Source organism: Pipra filicauda, unplaced genomic scaffold, assembly GCF_003945595.2.
Source record: "Pipra filicauda isolate LSUMZ 115617 unplaced genomic scaffold, ASM394559v2 scaffold81_size6448238_pilon, whole genome shotgun sequence".
Classification (NCBI taxonomy): Eukaryota; Metazoa; Chordata; class Aves; order Passeriformes; family Pipridae; genus Pipra; species Pipra filicauda.
In genome coordinates, this window is record NW_024104998.1 from 3,821,533 (window position 1) to 3,837,585 (window position 16,053).

A 16,053-nucleotide genomic window follows, 5' to 3' on the forward strand; every position below is an offset into this window, starting at 1 on the left:
TCATAGCACAGAAGAGAGAACTCTTGCTGGCTATGGGATTGCTCTGGCATCTTCTAAACATGTGATAACCTCAGATAACCTCAGATACACAGATTTACAGGGTCCCTTTTGCAGGGCTTCAGAGGCAGACCCGGAGTTGCTACCACACAGTAATTTCCTAAGCCTGAGCAGTAGCATCCCCCACTGTTCTAGCAATCCATGTTTAGAGGCAAAACATGTTTAGAGCTCTCCCTCAGGCGGAGCTGCTGAGCTGGCCAGGACTGTGATGCTTCCAGGGCCTGAGTCCTTCTTTCTGCAAAACACTTCACTGAGCACAATGATTTGATCCCTTTGCACTGAGTCAGCCTGGACTGCTTTGCTCACTAGTGAGCAGTGCAGAGAAAAAACACAAAAGCACCATGCTAGATACTGTGTGCACAGGGCCATGATGGTTTTGCCTTTTTTTTTCTAATTTTATTTTTCATCTCTCTATAAGCTACCTCAGGGAAAATATGACCATTTTTAGGCAGTGCCAATATCTTCACATCTCAAACTACTTGGAAGAAATCCTTGCTGCCTATCAGGGATTCAGATGATACAAGCCAGCACTGGGATTGCCAACTGACAAAAATAAAAAAAGGGGCTTTGCCTTTTCATTAAGGGTCAAAGACCTAAAAAACATGATTCTTGTGACCTTACACACCTAAAGGTATCTACTTACGTTTGTAAAAGCAGACATTCAACAAGTGCAAAGTTTTGGAGTGGCATTTTACTCCAGACACACATTTCCATCACTGTGCATCATAGAGACATTGCATGTACTTAGAGTAACACTCAAAGTGTTGAAAGGTGAACAGCAGATTTTGTTACTTGGGCTTCTTGTTTTTCTCAGCCTTCTTGTATCTTTTAAATTGATGACCCCCAAAAGCTCTTTTTTTCTCTTTCTTCATTTCTTGTCTGGTTGGCTTTCACTCTTCTCTTCACAGGTCTGTTTTCTCTTTCTGTTTGTTCTGGTTTTTTGTTTCCCTGAGAAGGGACCGCAAACTCTTCCATACAATAGTGTTATTTGTTAGGTAAAGCCATAATAAACTTCAATAAATTCTTCCTTTAGTTAAAGCTAACATATTCTTTCCTCTAACAAGCTCTCCAGTTGTTTAAAGCATAGAGGTAAACCTACCATGCTTTTTAGAGTGACTGGAGTCAAAGCCAAGGACAATTAAAATGTGAAAGTTAACAGGTGACAATCGGGAGCAAGCTACTGTTTGCCAAATTTCTACCTTGCTCTTAAAAATAGAGCACTTGGATTGGTTTGCATTATCCATGAAATTAGATGTTGCCAACACATCACCCAGGCTTTCCTAAGGCAGGTGGAATCTAGAAGCAGTGCTGTGTAGATTTTCAAGTGCCCTCAGCCAGCTTTTGGTGCTCCTGAGCTTCTGGAAAACAGCACAGCCTGGTTTCCAGGCTCCTCATTTCATCTAATCCCACCTCAAGGGAAGGCTCTCTGACCACACCTGATCTACAGCAGAGGGACGACCTTTGCTGGGATGCTGTGATTTGTCTCCCCTTCTGATATCAGTCACCCATGGAGCAATCCCTAGCTCCTTCAGGAAGTGCTCCAACACAACAAGAGAAATGTTTCTCTGTGCTACTCTCCTCCAGAACTGACCTTCAGGATGACAGCCAGGAGGCATGCAGACTGGCTTCCCACATGGACATCCCCACGGTTGCTGACAACCTCCCTCAGCTCCTGACAGGCTCTCCTTCTGGCCACAAGCTGAATATCCTCTTGGTGGATGTTCTGTGTCCCTCAGGAGAGACAGCATGTCCTGAAGGTTAAATATTGTCTAGTCTGATCCTGTTGTACCTGATCTAACTTGATCCTCTATCACTAAGGGTACATCTTTGCTCCAGACATTCCCTCTGGTCTCCAGGTAACTGCTGGTCTCCTGGACTTCTGAAAGCTGGTCTTGCTAGGACCGTCATTCCCCAGGATGACTGTCAGCATCTAGATCAGGCTGAGGTACTGGCATAGTTTCATGAAGGCCAGGAGACTTTCAAGTTGGAGCAAGGTAAGTTCATGGATGGTGATGGTATGATGGACTCCTATGGCAATGGGGAGCTGGGCATTGCAATTGTTTGAGCTACCTTGCCCTATGTTTCCATTCTGTCTTCTAGTGAGGGTCTTCTGAGGAGGGTCTTTCACAAAATTCTGGAAAGCAAACTAGCAACGTAATGAGTTGTAATGTCATGTTTTGTTGACTTCCATATGCCAAAAGATTTAGCTGAATTTTCACATAGACAATATTTGGGGATAAAGGCCAAAAGTTTTATATGGCATTGCATGTCAGGAAAGTTTTAGAAATCTATGGGTAAATTCCTTATTTTTTATTTTATATATAATGCACTTTCCTACAAGCTATTCAAAGGTATTCAAACAGTCTCATTTTTTATTTGAATATCACAACTCTTCATACTGCTGATGTTATGTGTAATATCAAATCAGGTTTTATTCTCACATAGACTATTAGATAGTAGATAGCACAGACTATCAAAGAGTAGATAGCAGAGTATCTGCATTAATTGTGAATATATAAATGAAAAGAGTTTGCATTTAGCATCTCAACCAAAAGAGAAAGGTCAAATCTATCTATTGAACTCAATGAGCTATTGATCAGCAGACTTAATTCACCATGTTAAAAAAAAAGTTATATGAGAAAGGCATATACTATCCTGTCTACTACAATGCCTGTTTTAGGAGGTGAAAAGATAAAGAATTCACCTTCACCACCACCACTCCCCCCAAAAAACCCTTCCAACAAACCAACAAACAATTATAGAGAAAAAGATTCAACTTCTAGAGGAATATGGTTTTTATTCAACAAGCAAATTTCCTTACATTATCATCATTCAATAAGCCACTTTTTCTGACATTCTGCCTCTAGACATTTTCAATACTGAACTCTTCCAGGAAAAAATTACACAAACAAAAAACTTGTACAGCCATTTTTCCATGAGATATGTAGAAATTTTCCCTGTTACAGATTTTTTCACTTACATCCAAAAACATACAGCATATTTTTACTGACAATTTACAGGAGCTTATAATGGACAGAAAAACCTGTGAGAATGAACACGGTGGCTGGCAACTCTGCTTCAAAGGCAAGAAAGTCTGTGATTAAGATTCCCTGTGTAGCCTTCATGAAGCCTCTTTCTGTGCACTTTTCATGATATAGTCTCTCATTACATGCTCACACACAGCTCTTTTCACAGGGCAGGAGTACACTCTGTGCCTTGGATGAGCAATGATCACTGATAGAAGACTTACTTCACGTTTTGCACTTTCTGCATTGCTCAGCATCACTGCACATTTACCGCATCACACCCAGTCAGAGAGCATCTCTTCACTGCCCATTCCTGTCTGTTCTCCTCTGCACCAGATTTCTTATCTCATCCATTCCCGGCCCCACCTTTTAGTCTCTTCAGTTTTCTCAGTCAAGCTCAGTCTTATCTGGTCTCCAACTCCTGTACACCCATTCCAGGTTGATTGACATTGCAGTTGCTTCAGCATATGGAGCCTTTGTTAATGTAGCCAAGCTAGCTTTAAACTAATTAACACAGGAAGTATTAAGAGTGAAACCAGGACTGAAAACCTGCTAAAGCAGTGAGTAAACATCTAGTAGCCACCTTGGGGTGAGCCTCATGTCACCACAGTATTCAATGCTGATCCAGCATTGCAGTGTCTTTGGGCTGCCTCTCCCATTTCCAGTTGCCAACTGCTTTCAGCCTCCCTCTTCACATCTATTTTCTCTTTCAATGATCAAACAAGTTTCAGTCCACTGTGCATAAAAACTGGGGATTTCTTTTTCCTCCATGCTGTCTGGATGTCATCATGGGAGGTCCTGAGACATTTTCTCAACAGCAGCAGAAATGGCAGTAATATTGTTATTAATCTCTGTGTCTCCAAAACAGTTCTGATTTCCCTTTATAGTAGAGTTTCCATTTTGCCTCAAGAGCAGAAATGTCGACCTGTTCAGTCTAGGTAATATTCCCACATGCTGGGTCCCAGACACTAGCTAAAAGGCAAAATCAAAGCTGTTGTGTGACCTTGCCTTGATATCTTGTGGGATATCAATGCAGAAAGCAGATGCTTAAAAAAGCCCATTCATGAGAGGAGAAGAGCTCTATCTCAGGCTGATTCTGCGCCTGCAGCTCTGAGCATTGCCCAGGTAACAAACACATACAGGGGCTTACTGCAAAATTGGAGTGCAAATGGGAAAGCTTGAGGCAAAAGAACACATGATAATCAACATCACCACACTAACTGCCAAGATGACCTAAGCTCATTTTACATCTGCTTACCCACGATTTACTGTGTAAAAAAAATACCAAAAGACAAGATTTTTTTCAGCTTTTCCGTAAATTTCAGTCTCCAGCTTTTATTACCTTGTAATTAGTCATGCATGTTGCTTTCGTAAAAGCTATATCCAGGGAGAAAAACTCCCTAAATAATCCCTAATTTAGTCCCTCAGAAGTGACTAAATTGGCAACCACCTCAGATGGTTAAATGGTGATCAAGTAACTGCCTAAAACTGAGAAGTAAGATTCTGCTCTGCAGCCTCACAAGTTTTCAGGGGAAGCTGATACTCGTGTTACCCTTATTACCCAGGGACGAAGTCAATCAAGCGTATGGTGAAAATAAGACTCTTTCCTTATCTTCCTATCTTGCAAATGCAATGTATATCTGGCTCCATGTTTTACTGCTTTCACTCCCACCCTGTAAGGAGCCTCAAGGCCTTATGTCTCTTCCCTGCCACGTGTTACAGTGCAACTGGGGCCAATGCAGTTCAAGGAGAAGGTAGTACCCTGGTAGGTTGACTGAGTCTGTTCTCACCAGAAGACTTACTTGAAAAGTTTCCATCCGTTTATCAGATTTGAGAGTCAATAGCACTTTCACTTGTAGTATCTGCTGCACTCAAAATTAGGGTTTGTTTGTTTATGTTTTTCTTGGGTTTGAAAAATTTTTGGCAGGTTTCAGCCAAGCTTTGGGGGAATTTTTCAGAAATTTTTCAGAAGCTTCTAGCCACATACACATACATGTGTCTAAACCTGCTGGTCTGGGTTTTCATTTTCAGGAGGAAACTGATAATGATTTTTGCATTCAGCAAGACACTGCACGAGTTGAGGTTATGGGGCTTTCCCATCAATTTTTATTCCCACAAAATATTTTTTCTCCGTCTCTAATTTGCAAGTTGATATGCTGTTAACTGTATTGAGATTGCTGATGTTTACTCCAATTTATGCTTGACCTGATGTAAGCAGCTGGGCCTCCTTATTTTTCCCTGTCAAACCCACCAGGACTCTGTCACAGATTGTCAGCGTGAGTTCCAGCTGCATGGATACGGCAATGAACAAGATCAGAAACTTGTTCACAAGGGAAATGCAGGGTCTACCTAAAGACTAACCTACCCACACTTATGAACAGCATGATACAAAACTTCGTCTGCCTCATGAAACCAAGTTTCTTCCTTTCCAAATTTTGCAGGTCAAGCTGACAAAAAGAACTCCCATCGGATACAAAAAGAGGAAAAAGTAACCCAAACCAGTTGTGTGCATGCAGTCATGGGGTCCCAAGGAGAGTGGGAGCTATCTGCAAGAACTTTTAAATTACGCTGTCATCAGTACGTAGTTTCATCTGATACATACTTCCTACTGAAAGTGTACCAAATGCTGTGATGTAGCTGTGGATTGCTAGGGAGTGCGCAGCGGTGCTGTGCATTAAGCGTGGAGGGATGGAGCTGGCTGAGGCTCTGCTCCTCACCTGCAAGCAGCTGTGCACAGAGTGTGGTGGTGCCCAGATGGTAGAAAGAAGCCTTTTCGAGCTCCTGGTGATCGTGTCCTCCAAGAACGGACCAGTTCAGAAATATGTTAAGGACATGATCGCGGGCGACAAAGCAGCTCAAAATCTGTGACCTTCTTTGGGAAGCACTCAGCGAATAATTCGGGAACTTTGTTCTTCCAAGCAACTGAAAAGGAAGGAAAACTGCATCCATGTAATAGTCAGCTATTGACCTGATTGTACTGAAACAGTTGCACCTGTCATAAATGGCAAGGGTTCAACTGAAGGTGACATATCAGACTCTGAAGCAAAAGGAGATGCTTCACAAGAGGAGAGCGGTGCTGTTGATAAGAATTCAGATTGCTATGAGAAATTCCAGTTGTCTGATACTGTACAAGAAGAGGAGATGGTGGGAGACAACAGCATAACGACTGCAAACCTACAGAAGACTGATCCAGATGTGATTCTTTGCAATGCAGTAGAGATGACACATGAGCATTTAGATGTTTCTGAAGATGGAAAAAAGAACACTGTGAACAAGAAGATGAACACATTTATGACATCTACTATGTGGAAACATCAGCCCTTGGTTAGATCCCAAATATCCTTTTTAAACAGCCCTATAGAGAAGAATGATGATCCTGTTTCCGAGGATGTATATGAAAATGCAAAAAGTTATGAAAATAACTGGTGTAATGACTATCTGATGACATCTGATGAAGATGAATTCTTACTTGAGGAAGATGGTGACGGACAAGAGTCTGGAGAGACCTTCAGTGATGAAAACTAATGTTACAGGAGAAGAACATGTGTGAGAAACTGAAAATCTAAAAGAGTTAATGTCCAAAACACTTTTCAGAAGAGGAAAAGAATGTTACCATGCCCACCAGATAAGGTTAGAAAAGCGGATCTTGCAAAGGCAGAATAGCGCTTTGCTGGGGACAACTTTCTTATCTCAAAAAACAAGCCTGAGACAGCATTGCACCTGCATCTCTGACAGAGGGGAGGGGGATCAAAACCACCAGAGACCTTCCCAAACTCTTTCTAGAAAGTTTGAGAATGACAAAATGCACATGGGCTGAGACTAGTCTATAAATAGTGCAACTCAGAGGGGCTGGGTGTGCACCCACCATCCCAAAGAACCAGACCAGAGACAGTGCTAGAACCTTTCTTCCTTCCTTCCTTCCTTCCTTCCTTCCTTCCTTTCTCTTTCTTTTTCTTTCTTTCTTTTTCTTTCTTTCTTTCTCTTTCTCACCCCTTCTCCCTTTCTTTTCTTTCTTTCTCTCCCCTTCTCCCTTTCCTTCCTTCCTTTGCTCCCTCCTTCCTTCTTTCCTTCACCTCCTTCTTTCCTTTTTCCTTCCTCTCCCTCCTTTTTATGGGCCATTCAGCCTATCATAAGGTTTAAGGGTATCCCAAACATCAGCTACCTCAGAGCAAACTGTCCAGGACAGCCCTTTCAGGACACAACAAGATGAAACAAATACTCGACAAGAGGTTCCAAAGGAATTTGGATATAATAAGATTCAAGATTTGGATTCTGACTAACAGTTCTTTTTTGAAGATGAAATGCATACTGAAGATGAAATTCTACCGTTGCAGAACAACTGAAAGTCCAGACAGCTCTGGATAGCTATTCATAAGAATGTTGAGATAAAAATAAAAATAAAAAAAAAACTACCAAACCCCCCCTAATGAACAAACAACAACAATAACAAAGAAAACCAAAACCAAGAAAACCCACCTTGAAAAATCACTTTCTGGTAAAAGTTGTGCTCATTGAGACAGTAAGAAACCAATCTTTACATGGATGACTGGGTGAGCCATAAGATAAACTTCTTCCTGTCTGCCCTTCTGAAACTGTTGGTGACTAGCATGGTTCACCCTAATGCTTACCGATTAGGCTCAAGTATTGGACACTAGACTGGTATTCCAGTAAGTGCTAAACCTTTCTACTGTCTGGGCTGCCAACTTCAGCTGGTAGATATCCAGCAGTGTGAGTGTGTGTGTGAGTATGGCCACTTGACAATAAAAATTTTTGTTCCAAGCAAAAGATGCTATATGTTTAAAAATGGATTTTTCTGCCCATTCCATGTTGCTAAAGTACTGAAGAAACATTTTTTTTCCCCTAAAGCTGAATGCCTATGCATTTGTACCTGTAGCAACTACCTCCACATTGTATAGGGAGGTTCTGCTGGCAGCAGCACTTCTGATCATGACTTATGTGTCATGTTTCACAAGCAGATCAACATGTCTGTCGTGATGGCAAGTGGACGTCCTGGAAAAAGACACTCTGTCCTAATGCTTTCTACTGCATTTGTTCCTTTCTTTATAAGTGTTTGAGCATGTTAAATGCCTTGATCTGTCCATTACTCTCTCCAGTAGTTTTACTGTTGGAGTAGAACAATGTGCATTTAAATTGTAATTTATTTTTTTTTTACCAAAAATATCACCAGCTTTAAATTGAAAGAGAGGATGTTTAGATTAGGTATTAGGAAGAAATTCTTTACTCTGAGGGTGGTGAGACACTGGAACAGTTTTCCCAAAGTAATTGTGAATACCCCATCCTTGGAAGTGTTCAAGGCCAGGACAGATGAGGATTTGAGCACCCTGGTCTAGTGGAAGGTGTCCCTGCCTGTGGGGGGGGCTTATAACTTGATGATCTTGAAGGTGCCTTCCAACTCAAGCCATTCTACAATTCTGTGATTGATCCTTTAATTGATTCTGTGATTGACTCTATGATGTAAAAGTTATTAAATAACTGCATGATATGAGAGGTTATATTTAATCTCAGCACAAGGTAATATAGACAGAAGTATATGTTTATACATATACTTCTACATAGCAAGCAATTCTACTAACAGTTAAATCTTCAAATATCTGTTTATGATTTTCAGAGTTCTATTTACCAACAATTCTTTTTTTAATTGCTAAACATTAGCTAGCTGCTCTCACACTTTGAACTCCCTCTGCAGGGAGATAGAGGTTTCACATACAATAGAACAGAAAATCTAAACACAATGAATAATGACAACATCATTCATTTATAGCAATCTCTGACTCCATTTCTTTCATTACCTATGCAGGAACTTTATCTATGCAGATTGTTCCTGTCTTTAAGCCAGGAAAATATTGGTCTGAGAAAGAATAAAAGAAGTATTTGCATTTCAATGGCCATAGAATACAGAAGGTTTACGTATGCTCCTTAGTCAGACATCAAGCACCAAAAATACAAATAAATAAGCTTGCTACACCATTTTGACTGACTCTTCTGTTTTTAATCTGGACAGATTTTGTACGGAAAATTCTTGTGATCTTGGTTTCTCTGCTGAACTCAGGAACAAAGATGATATACTGAAGGCAATTATAATGGTGATATTTTCCACATCTAACAAACCTGCCAGGCCACAGGTCAGCAACATCTGCTAGATAGCATGTAAGTGAATGTAATTGATAGGAAAATATTCTCAGGTATGTATGCTAGCTCTCTCAAGAAATCCTACTTTCTTATTCTCATCTGGGATGCGAATGATGCTTGTTTCTGCTGTGCTGTCTGGGCTGGGGGGCAGCAGGCAGGTACAGCTAGTGGGCAGGGGGGGAGGCGGGTCAGCCGCGGGAAAGCAGGGAGGCTGGAGTCAGGGGCACAGTCAGGGTCTGTCACTTCAGCAGTCACTTCTGTGGGTTTCATGGGAGAAAGGGGCTCCAGGGTTTCCAGCCACGTTAGCCTGAACTACCCTGAAATTAGTTTAGTTTTGCTCTTTCTCTGGGGGTTAGAGATGTAGAAAAGAGAAAACAAAACTGAAGTAAACAGATCCCATCTGCACAAATCTACTGAGGAAGGGAAAAATTTATTTTTGCATCTTTACACTTAGAATGCTTCACCAAGCAGATGGGAGGGATTTTGTTCTAGTTTAGACTTTATGTCCTAAAATTCAGCCCATGGAGACTAAGAACCCTTTGGCCAACACCTTCACAGAAGTAGTAGTGCAGTTCTACCTCAAGGTTCTGGCAAACGCAAGATTCCTCATAGTTTAAATACTTTTTACTCAATATTATGAAGGGAAGATACTAAGACAGTGAGTGGGTACATTTTTCCTTTGGGATGTGGTATAATGTGAGCAGACTACTTTTCAACTGAATGTAGCTACATAAGAGCTAGCTTGTCCTCTGTGTTGCCTGTCTGGTCAATAAAGAAAAACAAGTTGCTTGAGAAAACAATTCACTTTATCTTATGAGCAGATAAATGCAATCCAGCGGTTTCACTCTGCTTCCACTGACTACAGAAAGAACCTAATTATTGGAATTTACAAAGGTAGGTGAGATGAATCCCACACAATCCGTCTCAGCATGAAAAACACACATGGATTTTGTACAGCTCTCCAAAACCTAAGATGCATCAGGAGATGCCTTAAAATCAGGCTGCAGGGTGGTGAATGTAGGCATGTTTCTGCATTTTTTAGAAACACACAGTTGCACTTCCTAGAACACTGAGTGGAAGATTCTTGCCTGTTATAAAATGTATATGCTTAACTTCCCCAGTAATACATGAAGCTCTCAGTCCTGCCTCTTCCTATCCCCAAAATGCTTGTCATTATGATAAAGCAAAAAAGTGCCATTTGTCTCTGAAACACTGTTCCATTCCCACAAAGCAGTGATGGCCCTTGGAACTAGTGCTAGGCAATTTGGGAGATGTGTGAAAATACCAAAAAGCACTCCTCAGAGCTGCAATCAGTCATAATGCTTTAAAGCAGTATAACCCAAGAGCAATTTTTGGAACAGTTCTTCCCATTCCCTTTATAATATCTACCCAGATACCACTATGCTCTTCTTCCGTGTGCTTTTCTCATCCTTCAGCTATCCCACCACAAATTTCATTCGCTATTAGTGGCAGCGCTGGCAGAGTCCTGTGCCGAACAACTTCCCCTGGCAGGGGAGACCCTCCTCCCAATGATCCACTTCCCAGTTGCTTTGGAAAGACAAAAACTAGAGACCTGGCTGAACCATACACAAAGGATTCCAGCAGTTTGGGGGTCTCTAAGTAGAAAATCTTTCAGCAAGACTATATTACATCTCAAAAGCATATTAAACACAAATGACTTTCCATAACAGCAAAGTCTTGCCCAAGTTGGATTTTCTCTGTTGGAGACACATCAGTGTCTCTTAATATGAATGAGAAAGTTGTAAATGACATCAGAATCACACTTTCTAAATTCAGAATGTGTTCTGACTGAAAGTGGCATAAAATAAATCATAAATCTGAAGTTATTTCATTGCTACAATTATTCTAGGTTCAAGGCAGTGTAATACGGAATAAAATACATTCCAGTAAGCACTTCTAGTCCTCACTTTAACACCACATTTTAATTTTATGGAGAATTTTAACTAATGTAACTTAAAGAGGAAGATGGAGCAAGAATGTGGAAACAAGTCACTTTCAAATGAATGTATATAATGGCTCCTTGTGAAGCAGCTTGCAAGCAATGCAACCACTCATCCAGAATGGGGTTATTTTTCTAATTTTAGCTAATGTTGATTAGAATACCATTTTAGTGCCTGCGAAAGAAAATTAACACTTGATTCTTCTTTATTGTGATTAATTATTCCAATATTTTTAAGCTTGTTGTGCTAGATTCTAATACCACATTTTGTTTTTCACTACTTTAATTTCATTAGCCCCAAAGAAATTATTCCAGATATTCACCAGGATAACTTGGAATATAGGCCTTATATAGTTTTAAAAGATAACTAAAAAGTGCATAATACAAATGTTACTCACACCTCCTTTTATCTATTCTGAAAACAGGAAAAACCTAGCAACTCCACAGAACTGAATAATATGCAAAGCATGATTAAACGTTACTAAATGGGTGACTTCAGTGTGATTAATCTTTTCCTTTATTGAGTAAACTGTTGAACAACCAGTCCAAGAGAGACCATCAGGACAAGCCCATTCAAAAGAGGCTTCCAAGGTTAAGGCTTGACCATCAAACCTGGAATCTCATAATTCCACTAAAACTTAAAAAAAAATAAAAGCTTAAAATAGTAAACAAAGACTGAGCATATCAAGTGCTCTGAGATATGCCTGAACTTTGCAGCCCACATTTACAGCTCTGAGACATATCAGCTGCTGAGCTAGGAGCCTCCTTCATCTCAGCAAAGGTGATGAGCTGAACCTCCACAAGTAAGAACTGTTTTCTCTGGAGCAAATAACTCTTTTCTCTGAAGTAAGCTTCTCCAAAGTGTCCAGATGGCAGCATTACCTAAGTAACATTCTAGAGTGATGCTAAATTTGCATGGTGCCCACAGCAAGGGATATGCAGAGATGATACTTCACCAATAGTTAGAATTACCAGCAATAACAAAACAGGAAAAGTAACTTTCCTTTGTGAATATAACTTATCGTAGCTCCCAATAGTGATATATTGACATCCAGATTTCAATAAATGTGTATTCTATATGCCATCTGAACATTTGTATACCTCTCGCAAACAAGTGATATCCTGTAAGGGCTCAGGAAACGAAGCATCATTAAGTCAGTTGGGAAATACAAAGAGCTCAGTTATGGTCACAATGTTCCAGTGACTGATTTCAGACCCATGAAATACACCTGACAAACAAGAACACAAAGAGAACTTGGGCTGGACCTCAGGAAGAGATTTTTTCAAAAAGTCAGAAATGTTCAGCCACATTTGAACACGACCAGCTGTTAACATAAATTATATAAAGTATGGATTTCTGCAGCTAGAAGCTATACCATGCATGCTTTAAGGCTTGCAAAGTGTTTGTACCTGACAATGGACATAGCTGCAAAAAAAAAAGGGAAGACTTACGCTTCCACCAGCAGAATTCCTCTGTGCAAGGGGCATCTGTCAGCTAGCCCCTCTTGCAGGATATAGTTCCTTAGTGTCACAGAAACAGGAAAGGATTAGACCTTAACGATGCACAGCATCAGTATGCCCTTGAGTATGATGTCTGGGATATTCCAATAATTGGTAACACAGAACTATTGCAATGCATAAACTAATCTGTTCCACTTCTCTGACAGGTAGTTTTCAAAAACACTGAACTTTTGTATGTATTTCAGCCCATTCTTGGAAGTAATATTAAATTTTGTCTAGTGCAGCATAGTGTCTTCACTGCGGAATGCTATTTGAAGCAGATTTAATGATATGCTATTACAAATAGTTTATCATAGTCACAGAATCATAGAATGGCTTGGGTTAAAAGGCACCCTCAAGAACATCTAGTTCCAGCCCCTCTGCCATCAGCAGGCACACCTTTCACTAGACAAGGTTGCTTAGACCTCCATCCAACCTGGCCTTGAACACTGCCAGGGATGGGGCATCCACAACTTCTCTGGTCAATCTGTTCTCATGCCTCGCCACACTGAATAAAGAATTTCTTCCTAATATCTAATCCAAACCTCTGCCAGTTTGAAGCCATTCCCGCTTTTCTGGTCTACATGGCCTTGTAAATAGACCCTCTCCATCTTTCCTGTGGGCTCCCTTCAGGTGCTGGAAGGCTGCAATTGGGTCACCCCAAAGCCTTCTCTTCTCCAGGATAAAAAATCCCAACTCCCTCAGCCTTTCCTTGCAGGAGAGGTGCTCTATACCTCCAACCATCTTGGTTGCCCTCCTCTGGGCTTGCTCCGACAGGTCAATGTCCTTCCTGTGCTGGAGACCCCAGAGCAGGATGCAGTACTCTAGTTGAGGTCTCATGAGAGTGGAGTAGAGGGACAGAATCACTTCCCTTGACCTGCTGGACACTCTTCTTTTGACGCAGCCCAGGACACAATTGGCTTTCTGGGCTGTGAGTGCACATTGCCAGCTCATGTCCAGCCTCTTATCCACCAGCACACCCAAGTCATTCTTGGCAGGGCTCTTCTCAATCTGTTTGTCCCCCAGCCTGTGTTAATATTGGGGCAGCACTCTGTGCTTGGTCTTGTTAAACCTCAGGAGATTTGCATGGGCCCACTTCTCCAGCATGTCTAGGTCCCTCCGGATGGCATCCCATCCTTTCCAGTGTGTCAAACACACCACTCAATGTTCAGACCACCCTTCAGGGAATGTTAGAATGCTAGAATGTTCAGACCATCATTACAGAATGTTAGAATGCTATATCTTCTTTTCTTTGTTTTCTGATGTGATGTACATTTATTCAACACAGACTTATTTTTGTGACTGGATTTCTCTGTCAATTCAATTGCCCGTCAAATAGAGCTCTTACACACGCCATTAACAACACAGGGCTAGATATGTTGCATGAGGAAAGAAATAAATTTACTGAACAACAGTAACAAAAAACCCCAAAACAGTTTACCTCTTTAGTCATTTTAGCAGCTATCTTTGCTGAAGTCCTATTCATTCACAGCCTGTGATTCTTTTATTTTTGTTAATCCTTCCTGCTGTTGTGAAGGGATTTAGAATTCAACACAGTACCAGATTGTTAATGTATCCGTCTTTTCACTATTTTCAATCCACCTCACCTACGAAATGCTTCAGAGAACATTTCCACTAGCGGATTCCATTTAGTATTGACTGTTGCCCACACCAAACGTTTAATGTGCACTGTCAGATTTAATCATGTGTTTGCTTGAACAATTATTGCCTTTGCTTGTATTGCAAAGAGAAAGCTTTGTAAGGTTTTTTACTTCACAGATTATTGAATCTTTTTTTGATGAACTGTGTTTTTTGTTGCCTAACTACAAGCTTTTAATTATTAAGAATCTTGGAGAATTCTGAATGGTACAAGATAAAGGATTTTCAGTCAGCTCTTTGGACTCTAACTTGCTCCAGCACCTCTTGCCTGCCCTGTGGAACAAATCTGAATACACAATGAATGGAAGCATCAGTGACAGTCTGTGTAATACATACATACGAAGATACACACGTACAGAGAGAGAGAGGAAGAGGGAGAGACAGATCCTTGGAGCACCACCTCAACCAGTTTTGGCTCAGGCAATGTAGTGTGACAAATTTACACATGGACATTTGCTTTAAACACTTTCTTGACAAATTCACCTTTGTTGAGCTGCATTACCAGTATGTTAAAGTGCTTGTTCAGATTGCATGTAGCCCTCTGGTGATTGTGTTGATGGATGATAGCTTTCTGCTGTGGGAAGAGATTGAGCGCCTAGGGCTGATTCTCTCACATGTGTTAGCTTTATTTTTCTGACCATGAAGTTTTGTTCATATGCCAGTATCTTAGCAACAGCAGACAGTCTGATTCAACTAAGTTCACTGTTTCCTCCCTGGGAAATTAATAAAATGATGACATTCCAGTTTAACTTTCTACTCTACTGCCTTTTGGGGTATGGAATATCAATTTATTTAGTGCTGTGCATTACAAAGCAACAGCTCTGGGAGCAATCAACCCAGAAAGGGTCTGAATAATGCTGCTGTGATAGGGACAGTAATCACTAAACCAGAAATATAGCACCAGTAACACACAGCTCTTTGGTAGACTGGTAAGTTTGCAACCTAAGGGTTTCCGTGTCCTGAAATTAGGCATCAACAATAACAAGGTAACCTGCAGCTTGATGAAATACAGCTCAATATCTTAAAATGAATCAGCAAGAAATTAAATGTTCCTGGAAATGATATACTACTCAGGCTACAGAGGAAGAGATATAAACTTTGTGGGAGATTATACTTATGGAGCAGTAAGACCACAGTCACATTTGGCAAAGTATTATTTGAATTGTTCAGAAGACAGCATTTTTTTACATATATATATATATGTACATATATGTATGTATACATATACACAAATATTTTGTGCTTAAGCAAAGATTGGAAACCAAGCATATAGTTTCATTTCCTTCTGACATTGCTGGCTCATCCTGTCAGGTTATATCTTAAGATGTGGAAAGGCACCAATAAAGTTAAATGGGATAATAGTATAACCTATTTTAACTGTTTGTTCCTAGATGTCAATCTAAATGTTTAGCATTAAAAAAAAAAAAGTTGAGTGGCATAGCATATATATATAAGCTTGCCTTTAGGGTCCTGCTTTAAAAAAAAGTTTTTTCCCTACCACTTTGTCATCAGTATCCAAATGTTCAAGGTTATGCTGCAAGGTGTGCATTGAGAGCCCAGTTCTGCAGTCCCTATTTACAGGTTGTAAGGAAGAAAGCTGAACAGTATCTATGAGTGGCACTGTCTCATGTACACATGATAGGAAAAAAACAAAGCACCTAGGTATTTATTCCAGGTTGATAGATTCTTTTTCAAACAGGA

At 40.5% G+C, this 16,053-nt stretch overlaps 1 pseudogene; it reads left to right on the plus strand.

The window, feature by feature from the left end:
• Positions 1-1,564: 1,564 nt before the first annotated feature.
• Positions 1,565-7,363, plus strand: LOC113987095 (annotated as a pseudogene).
• Positions 7,364-16,053: the final 8,690 nt, after the last annotated feature.